Raw genomic sequence first — 12,520 nt, forward strand, 5'->3', positions numbered from 1 at the left:
TTGAGATCCATTATCCAAAAATAGAAATATAGTTCCATTCTAAATCTTTATCATCAACTCTGCATAGGATCTTATATGTCCAGGTAGAATAGACTCATAAGGAATTGATGATGAGGTCAGTATGATGATCTGTGGGATCTTAGGTAATCTTCTCCATGGTTACCTAAAGCTGGAGGAAAAGATTTTAGCTTCTCCAAGACCAAGGTTGCATTCTCTCTCCCAGTGTATGAGATATTTGTATGATCAATATGCAATGATAACAGAAAGGGAGGAAAAGTTGTTACCGAAGTTATGACCTATTGGATACCTTCTAGTGTAAGGTCTCTGACCCTCTACTCATCCAAGAAGAATAACTGTGTACTATTATCTCTCTTACTTGATTGTCTTTGAACTTATAAGTGAAGTTCAGAGTTCCTGTTGAGATTCCCAAACTTTGCTTCTGGGAACCACATGGAGAAAAGGGTTCCAGGCTAGCTGAGATTTTCTGATGTTCCATTTTCCAGGTATACCTCAAGTTTACTTCAGAGAATATTGACAGTGGCTTCTGCATCAGCATAGTCAAGGTGATCTGGAGTAGGTCAGGGTAATCCAATTGTGATTATTATTGTGCTTCTGCTGCAGTCTCTATGGGTGTTGTTGTTATTTGTCTTTTGTTAATAAAATGGATCAATGACATCACAGAATGATGTCTTGGCTGGTACCTGAACTAGATTTAAATGAAGCAGATTTATACAAAGTTATCAGTCTCATTCTTTCTTCCAGAGTCATCAAAGTTTAGTAGCAAGACAAAAGTCAACTCTGAGGACTTCATGCTGAACAATTTTAGGAGGAAAGATAAAATATGTCTCCTCTGATGTTTTGTATCAATTATAGGAGTTGGTTTTTGCGAACAATATTACCATATGACTCCTGGCTTTCTTGTACTGAAAGCAAATGAAGCTTTGTACTAAGGCAAAAAGTGTATCAATGAGACCATAAATCTTATAATTTTTTTTCACTAATTTGCATTCCACAGTTGTAGTGTCACTGTAGCCTGACCAGCCTGGAGGCTGCTCACTGCTTTTCTTCTGAGGGACCTGGTTCCTGTCAAAAGTTGTCAAATTTGGAGCCACAGTAGACATATAACACAGGGATTTTGTTCTTAGTCATTTCTATAAGTGAAGGGACACTTTGGGACCTAATGAGATATTTAGCTTCTCTATGAGAAAGCCTACTTTGCTTGGTCTAGAACCCAGATTTTATGCAGATGTTGCACTGCTATAAAACTCTCAGGTAGAATTCCTACATTCAATTCCTCGGCTAAACATTTCTGCTAGAGAGCCTCAGGTAATATCAGAAAAAAAAATCTTCTCAAATTGCATAACTGCCTTTTATGTTAGTTTCTTTAGCTATATAATCTTCTAAATCTTTTGCCTACTTATGCAATATTTAAAAAATGTCTTTATTTCCCCATACTCTGAATATATACCTAAAATTAGGGTCTCTCCAGGGTTTTCAAAGAGTAAATAGGTAGAGCAATGAATAGAGTGCCAGGCCTGGACTCAAGAAGATTAATTTTCATGGATGTGGATCTGGTCTCAGACATTTTCTAGCTCTGTGACTTGGGCAAATAATTTAACACTATTTGCCTCAGTTTCCTCATCTGTAAGATGAACTAGAGAAAGAAATGGCAAACTACTCCAGTATCTTTGTCAAGAAAACCCCAAATCTGACACAGAATCAGATGTGTTAACTGCATCAGTCCCCATATTTTTACAATGCGCCACATCACATTATTCATGCTCCAACTATTCATTTAAGCAATAAGAATTTACAGTATTTCAACAAAAAACTCACATTTATTCAGTGCTTTAAGACTTGTAAAGCTCTTTGCAAAACCTAATACACTATATTAATTCTAGCTATTATTGTTATTATAAAACTCTATACAATTAATATATTGCACAAAAATTGTATAGAATATAACACGAATGAAATAAAATCATGCAAATAATGCCACTCACCTTTTCATGCCAACATATAGCAAATAATTGTTTATGCAATGGACATAACATATAGTACACATATGAAATTTGTTGAAAAAAACATGATACATAACAATAGTTTTATATGACCTAGCAGATAGGTTATTAGAGGCCAAGCTAGTCTGAAAATATAGATATACCTCTGATAATTTTCTTTAAAAATTGGGAGTAAATAAGGCTTTCCCAGAATAACTCATTAGAAGAACAATTCTATTATATAAACAAGAAATCAATCCAAACTATGTGTACCTAACAACAAACAAACAAATAAATTACCAAAAACCAAAAAGCCCTATGGGGAAAATAAAAGCAAAAAAAATTAATGGCATTTCTAATGATAGAATAATATTATATTTTATTCATGTACATTTGTTTGGCCATTCCTTAATCAATGGACCTCTCATTTTGTTTCTTTTTATTGTTGTTATTGTGAAAAATGTTGTTCTGAATATTTTGGTATATATGGAACTCTCTCCCCCTCATTTTTCATCTTTCAAAATATACATACCCATTAGTGGAATCATGAGGACAAAAGACACAAATACCTTGCTGGTTTTATTGAGTAATTTCAAACTGATTTCCATAATGTATGGCTCTATTTAAAGCCTGTCTTCCAATAGTCACTAAATATCTATTAAGTGCTTATATGATAGGTTATAAGCTGAATGCTAAGAGTATAAAGCAAAAATAATTAAAGGTTTTCAAGGAGCTTGTAGTCTAATGGGGGAGACAATGTGTACAAACAGATATATACAGGATAAATTTGAGATTATCAAAAGAAAGAAAGAATAACATTTGTAGGGACTCAAGAAAGGCATCTTGTAAAAGAAAGGATTTTAGTTAGGACTTGAAGGAAGCAAGGAGATCAGGAGAAGGAGCTAAGGAAGGAGAGAATTCCAGGCATGGGGATTAGTCGGTGAAAACTCTTGGAGCTGAGATGTCTTGGGGACATGACAAGGAGGCTGGTGTCACCATTGCAAAGAATGTGGTAGAGGGAGTAAGACAGGAGAAGGAAATGAGGTTCAGAGAAATGATTAAGAGTAACTTAGAATCAGAACTTAGAAACTTAGAAAGAGAACTTAGAATCATAGGAGTATAGAATAGGAAGCACCTTTAAACAAAGATTTAGTTGAACTCTTTCCATTTGCAAATGTAGAAACTAGACTTAAGTTCCATGATTTGCTCAATTTTATTGAGTAAGAAAGTATGTCCAAGCTGGAATATGATTTCTTGTCTCCTGACTCCAAATCTAAATCTTACATTTCTATGTCTATTCTTGTCTACTTAATTTGAAAAAAAGGTTATTTTAAAAAAGCAATTTTTTTCAATTTGATTGTAAAATCTAAGATTTAGAGGTAAACTCTCTTTGACAGTCCTCAATTTATTATTCTAGTAGCCCCACCAAAAAAAGAAATGAGGTTAATTAATCATAACCTGTTTTTGATGAAGCCATCATACATCTTTGTGATTGTTATGTTTTCTGAATGTTCACTAACTGTCCCTTTAATATAATGTAATATAACATGATATAATATAATGCAATATAAATGTATATATGTAATAGAATTTGCCCAGTATACAAAGTTAAGCTCACTAGCCTAAAATCCATGAATCCCTATGCTCTTTCCCTTTTTGAAAATTGGGGGATTTGTCTTTTTTCAATACTATTAGTATTGAACAAGTAGCTCTTGTTCTTGATGATCTTCTAATGATTATTGATAGCTTCTCTGTATTTTTCATTCTTAATTCATTCACATCCACAATCCTGGACTGTAGTTCTTCTGGACTTAATTGCTTGAACTCAAGATGACAGCTAGATTTTTTTCTTTCTATCTCCCTAATTGTCTTGAGTTTAAATTTCCTTGGATTCATTTTGTTTTGTTACCTTTTCTAGTCCAGAGGTCTTTCTCTTTGGCAAAAAAAAGAGAAAAAAAGAAAGAAAAAACCAAAGAGTATTCTATATTCACTCTGTCATCCATTATAAGTCATCTTATCTACTCTCAACCAATTATCCAATCTATTCTTGGATCCTTTTTTCTGGAATATATCTTGCCATAGGACCCTGACAAATAGTTGTTTGGCCTTTACTTAAAGATCTTCAAAGAGTAGGAAATCACTGCTTCCATAGGCAACCCATTCCAATTTTGGTTAGCCCTAATTGTTGGGAGACTTTTCTTTATATCAAATCCAAGTTTGCCTCTTTGTAATTTTCACCCATTGCTTCTAGTTTTATCCTCTAGGGCAAATCATAAAAAGTCAAATTTTTCGTCTACATGGCATCACTCCAAACAGTTGAAGTCAGCTCTCTTGTTTCTCTCTGCCCTCACCCAGACTTTCTTATTCCATTGAAACATTCCCAATTCATTTAGCTGATCTTAATATGGCATGAGCTTATAGTCTTTGCCATCTTAATTCCCTAACTTTAAATGCTTTCTAATTTACCAGTGTTTTTTTAGAAAGAAACACAATATTCCATATGTCTTTTGATAGTGGCAGAGTATAGAGAAACGATCAGCTCCTGGTTCTTAGAAACTATGTAAATATAACACGAGATAGAATCTGGGATTTTCTTAGTTGCCATATCATATCACTGAGTCATGTTGAGCTTGCAGTGCACAAATCCCTTAGTTATTTTTCAAATTAAATCATCTTATCCTCTCTCCTATCTTGTACTTATAAAATTTAAGGCCATATTTAAGACCATATTTCCCTCTATTAAATTTCATTTTATTCTACTCAACTCAACATTTCTAACTTAATTGAGTTCTCTTTTTATCCTGTGCCTGAAATCCAATATATTAGCCACCCCTCTCAGCTTTGTATCACTTTGTAGCACTTGCAAATTTGATATGGATACTATTTATGTCTTCATCCAATTCACTGGCAAAACTATTAAATAGTACAAGACCAGGCATAGATTCCCAGGGCACTTTCCCAGAGATCTTCTTCCAAACTTATGTTGAATCATTACTATTTAGTTACTCTTTGGATCCAACAACTCAACCAGCTATGAAGACCCATAATTTCATTGTGCACTTATACACATATTTTCATCTTTTCTGCAATTGCATATGGAACTTTATCAAAAGTCTTGTTAAAATCTAGGTGAAATATAATGATTTCCTTTCCTTAACGTAATAATTTCATCAACCTGTTAAAAAAATAGTTTGCCACAACCTGTTCTTAATAAAGTCCCATTAGTTTTTTTTATGATCAGTTTCCCTATTTAAATATTCCCAAACTCTTTAATAATATGATCTAGAATTTTGATAAGAATCAAATTCAAACTTACTGGTTAAAAATTAAAGGTAGGGACTGTTTGATTATTATATTTCTATTCATAGAAAGAATAGAAAGCAGAGTACCAAGAATGGATTTAATAAATTCTTCTTCATTGGCTGCCCTGTAATGAATCAATGAATGAATGATCAAAAAGCCTTTGTTAAGCTCTAATATGTTCCAAGTACTAAACTAGGCATTGGGGATACAACTACAAAAAAGATTACACTTTAATAAGAGGAGAGGACATATATAGGGGACCAGCAAGGGAGTTTTGTTTTGAAAACCAACAAGAATAGTAAATAGAGTATTTTGAATCTTTTTTTTAAAGGTTAGTTGCCACAACCTTTCCAGAATTGTATTGATTTAATTCCTACAGCAAGAGTTGGAGACGAGGAAGGGCAGAGAGAGGAGAGTGGGGAGGACTTAAAAGGGTAGATGGTGAGATGTTTAGGTATGAAGCATATCTTGGAGGCATCTAGGATCAGAGATCTATATATAATAGGTTTTTTAGTAGAACTCTCTTCATTCTACATATGAAGAAACTGAGACTTAGAGAAATTAAGTGGTTTGCCCAGAATCACACAGTTGGACATCAAAGAGGAAGGGTTTGAACCTGGGTCCTCAGGATATAGAGTTAGATGTAGTAAACTGGTTGAGTCTTCACAGCTTGACTTCAGGATGAAATTCCAAAGATGCATCCTCTAGGGAGGGGGACATAGTCTCTGGAGTTCTTATTTGTTCTTTCTAGATGGGGAAAAGATCCCAATGATTGAGAGTTGTTCAGAGTGAATGAATTTCAGGCAGCTGGGTGGTATAGTGAATAGATCATGCCTGAAGTCAGGAAGACTCATCTTCCTAAATTCAAAAATGACCTCAGATACTTAGTAGCTATGTGACCCTGGGTAAGTCTCTTAATTCTGTTTGCCTCAGTTTCCTCATCTGTAAAAATCTCCCATATCTTTGTCACTAAAATCTCAAATGAAGTCATACGGAGTCAGACATGACTGAAAAAATGATTAAATTGAGACTGGCTAAATACAAAATGAGAAAAAGATGTAGATAGATGTTGTTGCTTTTTCTCCTTCATTCTCAAAGAAAACCAGTTACATCAGGAAGGGGCAGTTAGGTGGTGCAGTGGATAGAGCACTGGCCCTTAAGTTAGGAGAACCTGAGTTCAAATCAGACATTTATTAGCTGTGGGAATCTGGGCAAGTCGTTTAACCCTGATTGTCTCCAAAATGCAAAAAACTCCTTAGAGACTATATAAATAGATAGATATAGGTAGAACTAGCTACACAATCAACCTCCACTGTAAAAGGAATTTTAAGAAACTTTGATGCATCTTAGAAAGTTAGCTCACCAATGGGCAAAGAGAAATCTTTCAAGCCTGTTCAGAAGTCAGACTGAATAATAAAAAGTCAGGAATTTTTGAGTAAATCAACCTCCACTATAAAAGGAATTTTATGAAGCTTTGATGCATCTTGGAAAGTTAGCTCACCAATGGAGAAAGAGAAATCTTCCAATTCTGTTCAGAAATCAGACTGAATAATTTTTTAAAAAGTCAGGAATATTGGATTAAATTTTCCCCTGAATGAAGCAACAAATAAAATCATATATTCAAAGAAGTTTTTACAAAATGGTTCTATGTATATTATCTCTTTTGATCCTCAAGAAAACTCTGTAAGGAAGATTCCATTCTCTTTCCTTTTTTTTTGAAAACTGGGACAGTCTTGGCCCATTTCCAGTCCTGTAGTAACTCACTAATTCACTGAAGGTGGTGTAATTAACACATCTAACAGTTCCATAAGTACCTGAGAATATAGTTAGAGTCCATGAACTCCTCAGAGACAGCTAGGTGCTCTCTTACTATCTCCTGTTTTCATGAAATCCATGTAAAACCTTTTTTGAAGACTGTGGACAAAAGGTGAAAATTTCTCAAACCACTCTGGAAGTCTGTCAAAGGAGCCTGAGAATGGGAATCTCACACCTTTTAAAATTGCAGGTAGTTGAACATCCTTGAATCTCTTCTCTATCAGAAAAGCAAGAAACCAAATTTCAAAAAGCCAAAGGATCCTATATTCATGACAATTTTAAAATTCTAGTCTTGAATCAATTCAGAAAAAAAAAATGAATAAACTTCAACTTGCTTTTAGTGTCTATTCCTATAATCCTCTTTTGCTGTGGAGACTAAGTGGAGTTCTAAGCTGTAATAGAGCTAAAACAAATCAGGTGTTCACACTGGTACCAAAACTGTGAGCTCTGGATGTCAACAAACTTCCAAATTAGGGACAGATTGGTTCACTTTGGAGTAGAGCAAGTTAAATCTTCTGTGTAGAATCAGCAAAAGTATGAGAATCTTTGGTAGCCATGTATCTCCAAATTGGGCAAAAGGAGTCCCAATTTTGAATAATGAATAGGATAAACTCAAATGCTTATCTACCTAACTTTGTGGGGAAAAAAAACCCTTCTTTTCCTGAAATTTCTGGGTCATAGATGTAATTCTTCCTTATAAAGGGGTCAGTGGGCAAAATCCCAGCCACATTACCAGCTATGTGGGTTGGAGGAGGGTTCTCTGCAAAGTTTCAGGCTGGTTGGATAGAAGCCCAGCTCTTCCTTTTACAAAACTCTTCATTTTCGACCAAAAGAAGTATCATTCTTTTCTTTCCTTGTCCAATTTCCTTCTCTAGCAATGTCTACTCCCCACCCATTCTAACCACAACAAACTCAAAAACCTTGGTGTTCCACTCCCTTCTCCCTCAGTGACCACTTCCTTTGCTACAATTACCAGTGAAATTCAATTCAACCAAATGCATTTGTGAACCACTTTCAATATATGATGCAACACAATAATAGGGGTGGGAGGAGTATTAGATTTGGAGAGAGATATCATGTTTTGGAATCTAAGTTCTTGGCTTCCTCCCTTTGTGGAATTAAATCAAACCACCTTTCTGGACCTCAGTTTCCCTATCTGTAAAATAAAGACTAGATGATCTCTAAGGTCCCCTCCTTATGCCTTCTGATTTTGATGAATCCAATTTAATTGATAATGATTCAGCTGAATCCCACTCTTATATGACTTCTCATTTTCCTCTTTAAATTTGCATAGTGAAATACAGTATTGTGAGAGATAGCATTGTGTAGCAGAGTGGATAAAGTATAAGATTTAGAGTTAGGAAGACCTATAGAATGACTAGATCTAGCATTACAGGAGAAGAGATGGTACATTATCTTCTAATTAAGGAAAGGTTTCATAGCCATAGCAGGATGGGGTGCAGCTTATAGAATCATAGGTTTAGAACTGGAAGAGGCCAGGGAGGCCATCATTTTATAAATGGGGAAGCACTGAGAAGAGAATGACTTGGCCATAGTCACAGCTAGTAAGTGGAAAAAGAGAAACGCCCAGAAAGCACACTTGGGTGAGGGAAACCAGAACCTACTTGCAAGGGAAAGAACTGTAAAAATCTTGATCTCTATTTACTCTCTTATCCTTAATATCACTACTATCTTAAAAATCACACTGGCTGACTGAAATCATTATCAACATGATTGACCCAATTTAGAAGGTGTGAAATTCCAAAGAACATAAAATGCAAAAACCTTCCAGTGCTACATCACAAGCACCTGACAGGTCCTTCCTCTATAGTGCTGATTTTCCAACAGTCCATTTTTTTGCTTAAATACTTCCAGAAATGGAACTTGGAACAGTTGTGGGTGTCGTGACTCATTTCTGTTGATGTAATTCTTAGGATTTCAAATGGCTCAACATAGATTCAAAGACTCTTTGTTCCATAAATAGAAAGGGAATTCTATAAAATGTTAACATGGATTTAGAATACTATACACATATATACACGCAGAGATAGACACGCAGAGACAGAAGCTTGTGCTTGGCACTTATTTTGTTTGAATTGTAGCTGTTAATTTTGGTTGGGTTCTAAATATTAGTATCTCCAGCCCACTACAATCTGAGGCTGTGACTGAAGTTATCTTTCAGCAAAGTCATAGCTAGCAATTTTAGCACCACGACAAGTAGAACTAAATATGTTTTTGAATCAAGAATGAGGGGGGGAATGGAAGGAAGGGAGAAGACCCTGAAATTGGCCCTGTATGGATAGAACCTAGGATTTTGTAAAGGATATGCCTAGAATACTGTCATCTGGAGAGTAACACAGTAGACTAGGAGTTCACAAATGCAGGAGTAGGAGGTTACCTGGTATAAATTTTTGAGCCTTCAAATTTTGTGCCCTGTGAAAAATCCCCAAAGAAGCAGAGGCTTATTTGGAAGGAACCTCCAAGACCATTAAGTCTAACCTTCCTATTTTATAGATGAGGAAACTAGGACACATAGATGCTGAGTGATTTGTTCAGAGCCAGTAATTGTCTTAGGTAGAATTTTAACCCAGATTTTTTGGATTCCAAATTCAGTGCTCTGCTATGCCATGTTCTTTTTCAATACTTACACTCTTCCTAGTTTAGGTTTTGTTATATATGATTTATTCCATTCAGACGGACCTGACAATTAACCATAAATTTTACATAAATCCAATAGAACTCTGTAGAAAAGCCAGATGAAAGATCTAAAATTTAGGGGGTTATTGACTACCACTATCTTATTACAGAGATTCAAAAGGCTTTTTGCCTCTTAATTAGGACTGAATGGGAAAAAGCAAATATTTTCCTCATTTTTAAAAGTCAAATCTAGACATATCCATTTTCAGTAGTTCATTTGCTATAAAAGCTTTCTTTCTTTTTTCTTTTTTTTTTTTTTTAGATCAACATAGGCTGTTTTAGAATCATAGAATGTCAGACTTGGAAGGGACTTACAGGTTATCTAGACCAATTCTCTCATGAGAAAATTCAGCCCCAGGACAGAAAATGTTTTGTGTGAGATCACACAGCTAGGTAGTAGCAAAGGTGGGACTTGAACTCAGTTTTTATGACTTCCAAAACTTAGAAGCACAATGAAATAGTATGCTAATATAACTTTTGAGAGAACATTAATCATTGAGTCTTTCCACAAGTACATAATCTTAAGGCCATTATTTTTGGCTTCTTTGCATTGGTAGAAAAATAAAATCTTAAGTTTTGGGTCCAATGTCATATTTTCCAACATTAGACATCAATCACTAATAGAGGCAAAGAATTTAGATTCCCCACCCCACACCCATTTCTGCCCAATGTTGTTAATCATCAGGGGATGAAAGAGGAATTATTTGCCAATAGAAGAAAGTGGAAGAGTGTTCAACATAATGCCTAAGAATTCTGCATAATGAACTTGCTGAATGATGGAATTAACAAATGAATGGTTAGTTCATTCAGTTAGTTCATTCAGTTTTATGAAAATTAATTAATTAACTTCTCATTTATAACCAAATACTTGTTACTAAGTAAAATATGTATTAGTTAGCTAGGTGGTACAATAGATAGAGCACTGTCAGGTCAGGAAGATCTGAATTCAAATCTGACCTCAGACTACTTGGGCAAATCACTTTACCCCATTTGCCTCAGTTTCCTTATCTGTAAAATGGAGCTGGAGACGGAGGTGGCAAACCATTCCAATATCTTTGGGATCCAGTATCCCAAATGGAATCACAAAGAGTCAGACTTGACCAAAACAATTGAACAACAGCAAAAGATATTTCCCTAAGAGGGCATTTTAACTATTCCAATTGGATGAAAAACTAACATCACAACCAAATAACTAGGATACAACAATTAATCTTTTTTTTAATATAGCTTTTTATTGACAGAACATATGTATGGGTAATTTTTACAACATTGTCCCTTGCACTCACTTCTGTTCCAGCTTTTCTCTTCCCTCTCTACCCCCTCCCCTATATGGCAGTCAATCTCATACAATACAACAATCTTGATTGAAACTGAATAATATAGTAGTAGAATATAGATCTTCCTAGAAAAGAGGCATTTTTATAGAACCTATTATGTACCAGGTACTCTACTAAGCAATGGGAATAAAAATATGAAAAATAAAGACAGTTTTTCCCCTCAAGGAACTTACCATCTAGTGGGCAAAGATAACACACAAAAAGGAAGTTGAAAGATCATGAAGAAGGAAAAGTATCCATAGCAGGAGTCATAAATAAGTCAAAAGGAATGCATCCAGGGGGAACGAAGAGATAGCTGACCTGAGCTCCTTCCTTAAATGGAGATTCTAGGAGGAACTTTCTACTTACCAATTAAAGAGAGGGATCTCTGGGGTCAAAGATACTAAAAAGGTGTGAGTTCCAGGGCTAAAGTGGACTTACATAATAAAGAGATTCCTGAATCATGATGGAGAAATCCTGGGTGGAATAGAAAGAGATCCAGATGAACAGTCAAGGAGACTTGATTGGGGGTCTAATTATGTCCTTATTATATTATATGTTATAATATTATTATTATGTCTTGCATATTCTTGGAAAAGTCTGTTCACTGTTCTGTATCTCAATTTCCTCATCTCTAAGATGAAGAGCTAGGAATTAATGACTGCTAAAAGGTAGAATTGCTGCTCTAACCTTCTAATATTTTAAATTATGGATATTTACTTCAAAATAACAAGTTCATCAGATATTTGTTGGGTACCTACTATATGGCAAGACACTGTGCCAATGGGTATGAGAGTTACAAAGAAGAGCAAGACACAATTCCTAATCTCAAAGAGCCTGATCAGATTATTTTCAATGGTGCTTACTTGTCCAATGCTGTATGTGAAGTAATATCCAATTCAGCTTTTATGAATTGCTTAAGAAAAATAAAAGATCATGAAAAATATGAAAAAATCAGAATTTATATTGTGGTTGAGACCCTTGGCCTAACACCCCAGTAGTATGATTCTAACTATAGTCCTAAAGGGTGGTTTATGAGGCAGCATAGTAGGAATCTTCCATAAAGTAAATGGTTAAGTAAAAATTTGAGAAGCTTTTAAATTATGAACCAAAAGTAAATGGCTAAGATTTGAAACAGAAGATTAAGATAGTCTGGTGTTAACAATAATTTAGATAATTATTTAGATAATTGCTTAAATGCTGAACTGCTGATTTCCTGAACAAGAGTCAGACATGACTGAACAACCACAAGTCATTATCTTGATGTTATATATGCAAAATTGTCTTTCCTAGGAACTTCTTTGATGAGAATCTTCTTATAAGGGCAAATGTTGTCACTAGCGGTCAAGACTACCTATCCCAAACTTAATATATTCATAAAAATGAAAC

The 12,520-nt window shown here is 34.9% G+C and overlaps 1 protein-coding gene across 3 annotated transcripts in view; it reads left to right on the forward strand.

The window, feature by feature from the left end:
• Window positions 1-12,520, forward strand: part of COL15A1 (collagen type XV alpha 1 chain) — a 195,569-nt gene that overhangs the window by 20,491 nt on the left and 162,558 nt on the right. The gene's annotated exons all lie outside the window — the stretch shown is intronic.

This window comes from Sarcophilus harrisii, chromosome 1 (assembly GCF_902635505.1).
Source record: "Sarcophilus harrisii chromosome 1, mSarHar1.11, whole genome shotgun sequence".
NCBI lineage: Eukaryota > Metazoa > Chordata > Mammalia > Dasyuromorphia > Dasyuridae > Sarcophilus > Sarcophilus harrisii.